This window comes from Mus pahari, chromosome 5 (genome assembly GCF_900095145.1).
Source record: "Mus pahari chromosome 5, PAHARI_EIJ_v1.1, whole genome shotgun sequence".
Classification (NCBI taxonomy): Eukaryota; Metazoa; Chordata; class Mammalia; order Rodentia; family Muridae; genus Mus; species Mus pahari.
Genome location: NC_034594.1, coordinates 139,783,812 through 139,788,123, shown reverse-complemented (window position 1 = coordinate 139,788,123; position 4,312 = coordinate 139,783,812). Strand labels below are relative to the sequence as shown.

General features: G+C 40.6%; 1 protein-coding gene across 1 annotated transcript in view; it reads right to left on the bottom strand.

Annotated features, from left to right (window-relative positions):
* Tmco1 (transmembrane and coiled-coil domains 1) overlaps positions 1-4,312 on the bottom strand; it is a 24,367-nt gene that overhangs the window by 18,716 nt on the left and 1,339 nt on the right. The gene's annotated exons all lie outside the window — the stretch shown is intronic.

The window sequence follows — 4,312 nt, the reverse complement described above, 5'->3', positions numbered from 1 at the left end:
GTGCCCTCTTCTGGAGTGTCTGAAGACAGCTACAGTGTACTTACATATAAATACTTACAAATAAATAAATAAATAAAAACCAAAAAACAGCTGTCCAGTTAGTTATAAATTTCAGAAGTCAGAATCCACACCCATTCTTTTTGTATTATACCTATCATGGTAAACTCTACATACAGCAATGATCAAAGACGTCAACTGATAGTAGAATTACAAATAATATAAATTTACCTCCAAATAATCATAGTAATGAACTACAGAAAATTATGATTGAAGCATTACCTAGCAATTCTGCGACTTAATTAAGATATAAAACAAAGTAAACTGAAGATTTACTTTCTCTTTATGTGGATGAGTATTTTGCTTGCATGTACCTATGTGCACAATGTGTGTGCCTGGTGCCTATTTAGAAAAGGGTGTCGTCGGATCCATCAGATCCCCTGGTACTAGGTTATGAGATGTCTGTGAACACTACGTATGTGCTGGAGATTGAACCCAGGTCATCTGCAAGACCAACAAGTATTTTAATCTCTGTGCTATCTCTCCAGTCGCTGTTTTGGTTTTGGTTTTTCTGAATCAGGGATTCACTGTTACTGGCCTGGAACTCACTCTACAGATCAGGCTGGCCTCAAACTCAGGAGACCTGCCTGGCTCTGCTTCCAGAGTGCTGGAATTATGGCTGTGCACCACCATGCCCAGACTGAAGTAAACTTTTCATTTGCTTCCAAAATGTAAATAAACTTAATGTAAAAATAATAGACAGTAATGAAAAGCCTAAAAATCTTAAGGAAAAAAAATCCATGGCTAAAATATGAGAACACTCATTGAAGTAAACATGATAGTAAATTTTATATTACGACACCAGCACATGCTAACTAGTATGTGATGGTAACAAACGTCTCAGAAAACAGAGACTTTATTCTGCAGCCTGTTAACCTTTACAGCTCTCTCAGAGCACGTTGAGGGCGAGACATACTACTTCTTCGTCTTCACAGACATTACAATGGAGTTGAGCAAAAAACCCTAACCCTAATAACCATAGTCCACAGATACGGAAAGAGTGCAACTGTGGCCAGAGGGCGGTGGTGCACACCTTTAATTGCAGCACTCAGGAGGCAGAGGAAGGTGAATCTGAGTTCAAGGCCAGCCTGGTCTGCAGGGTCAGTTCCAGGACAGCCAGGGCTACACAGATAAACCTGGTGAAGGGGAAGATAGGAGGAGGTGACCACAACTGCGGCAAGCGCTCCAAGGAGAGGCCTATGGATAAATCAGAAACTACAAAGATCTGATTCTGTCTGGTGACTAAATAAGCCTAAGAGTTTACTAAAAAACACAAAGGGAAAAGGTTTACAATGAAAGGAATAGCAAGTACTAAGAACCAACAGTAGGAAAATCCAAGCCCCATTCAGAAGTTAGAAAAGGGCCCTAGGAAACCAGGCAAAGAACACAGGAGAAAGAATATGAGGTAAGATGTGGCTTCAGGAAAGCCAGACACCATAGTATACCCTTGTAATGCCACTCTAGCAGAGGCTGAGGCAGGAAGATTGCAACTTAAAAGCAAGCCTGAAGTACATAGTAAACTGCTACCTCAAAACCCCACAAAAACAAACAAGCAAACAGTCAGAAAAGAAGGGAAGAAAGAATCTTATTTTCCTGAGCTTTACTGGGTCATACCTTTTTTTAAAAGGTTTTTAAAAAATTTGTGTGTGTGTGTGTGTGTGTGTGTGTGTGTGTTTGTCTGTATGTGCACCATGTCTTCTGTACAGATGCCCACAGAGGCAAAAGAGGACAATTCCAGGCAGGAATTCCAGGCAGCCATGAGCCACATGATGTGGGTACTGAGTAATATTACAAGAACAGAAAGCTTTCTTTTTTTTTTTTTTTTTTTTTTTTTGGTCTTTTCAAGACAGGGTTTCTCTGTGTAGCCCTGGCTGACCTGGAACTCAGAAATCCACCTGCCTTTGCCTCCCAAGTGCTGGGATTAAAAGCATGTGCCACCACGCCCGGCCCCAGAAAGTATTCTTAACTGCGGCTCCATCTCTTGGGGGCTAAGGCCATATCTACCCACATTCCTTCCTTCCTTTCTACATGTTCTCATCACTATGTAATCCTTGGCTGTCCTGAACTCACTATGTGGACCAGGCTGCCAGAAACGAGAGCCACCACACTACTACTGCTCCTCCTCCTCCTCCTTTTTTTTTTTTTTTTTTTGAGACATGGTCTCTCTATGCAGCCCTGACTGGCCTGAAACTTGTTATATAGACCAGACTGACCTGGAACTCAGAGATACTCCTGCCTTTAAGGCATGTACCAAGTCTGTCTATTGTTTTCTTGAAGTTGGGCTTAGCTATGTAGCTCAAACTAACCTCAAACTGAGGACTCCCTGTTTCAGACTCCTGAATACTAGAATTACAGACATGTGCCATTCCATCCAGCACACGGGTCTTTTATCCTAAAAGCCATATAAAGGAGACGAGTAACATAACCAGATTTATGTTCTGAAAAAGAACGCTACATGTACCCTACAAAGTAAATCTGAATAACTGAGGGCAGACACATAAGGTGCTGCAAGAGATTCAACGAAACATATTACTTTAGAATAGGTGGACTGGCAGGTATGGAAGATATAAAAAGATTCAACCATTCAAGAGGACAACAGGTACAGGCTTTGATAATGAACTACAGGCAGGAATAACAAATGCTTGAACAAAGGAAGCGTGCCTTACACCTGTAACCCCTACACTAGAAAGGTCAGCTGGGAGGTCAAGGGCAGCCAGAGATACACAGCAAGTTTTCAGTCAAGGCCAAAAAAACCTAAAACACATCAAACCAAAAAGCCTCAAACCAGTCACTTCTCCAATCACACAGGTACATACGTGAACACAAAGAACCATGTTCTAGCAGCACGTCTATGCTAGCAAGTAGACACAAGCACCAAAGAAACCAAACGTTATTACTTTTTTTAAAAAGATTTTTGGATTTCCCTGCTAAAAGCATAAAGTTACCAAGGTAAGAAAATCCTGGAAGGTCATTTTTGTGAAGGTAAATATAATGAACTTAGTTTAAATATGACGAGCCAACATTATCAACTTTGAATAAAGGATGGTGAACTGTAATTTTCAAAGTCTAGGCTCAAAAACAAATGTCTGGGTTTAGTCTCCAGTTCTTTGTTTTCTTATGTTGTAAGTCTATCATTAACTTCCTGGGTCTCAATCTCCTGTCCCATAAGGTGGAAACATTTTTATAACCAACCACAATGGTTTCTATGTGAACCAAATGACGTATTTTTCACTGCTGAGGGTAGAACTCCAGTCTTTGGGCATGCCAGGCATGAACTCTATCACAGCTCTATGCTCTGAGCCCCTTACATAGGATAATTTAGGGGGGAAGAATGCAAGGGGAGCTGAGGAGTGCAGCTCAACTGGTAGAGTGCTTGCTTACCATACACAAAGCCCTGAGTGCAGTCCCTGCTCCCCATAAACTGACTTTATGGTGAATAACTGTGATTCCATCACTTAGTGAGCAGAAACAGGAGGATCAGAAGTTCAAGGTCAAACTCAACTAAGAAGTTCAAAGCTAGCCTGGCCTATATAAGACCCTGTCTAAAATTAAACACAAACCAAAACAGAACAAAAACTTATAAAGATATAAGGAAATAAGAAGGATATAGGAATAAAGCTAGCTGTACAAACTCTTAGAAGCCAAGTTAGGTATAGCTTAGGGTTCTGAATTTCTATAGTTCCATCACTTGGAAGGTAGGAGAATCGGCTCAAGGTCATCCTCAGTTCAAAGCCAACCAGGGCTAAATGAGAACCACCTCATAAAACAAAACAAACTAACAAAAAGTACTGGATACCAACTGTGCTTTTATAGAACCATTCAAAGTCCCAGTAATTGGGGAGCTAAGGGTGAGGCATCAGAAATGTGAGGCCTGCCTGGGCTACCTAAGGCCTTATTTATATGATCGGCTGTGACCTGCTAAATTTTAACTACTTCAAACGCCACAAATTTTACCCATTTTTTCAAACATTTTTCAATTTTCTCACCCAACTGAAACTTGGCTTAAGTTTAAAGGGTACCACTCCCACTGACACCAGTGACAATGACTTATTCTCCAAACACAGCTCACACATTAAAATCTCCTTGTTTACTAATGTGGTTTCTCCTTTACCTAGAATTTCCTCTCCCTGTCTTATCTTCTTCTTCTTCTTCTTCTTTTTTTTTTTCTTTTTTTCTTTCTTTCTTTCGTTTTTCTAGACAGGGTGGTTGTGAGCCATCATGTGATTGCTGAGATTTGAACTCAGGACCTTCAGAA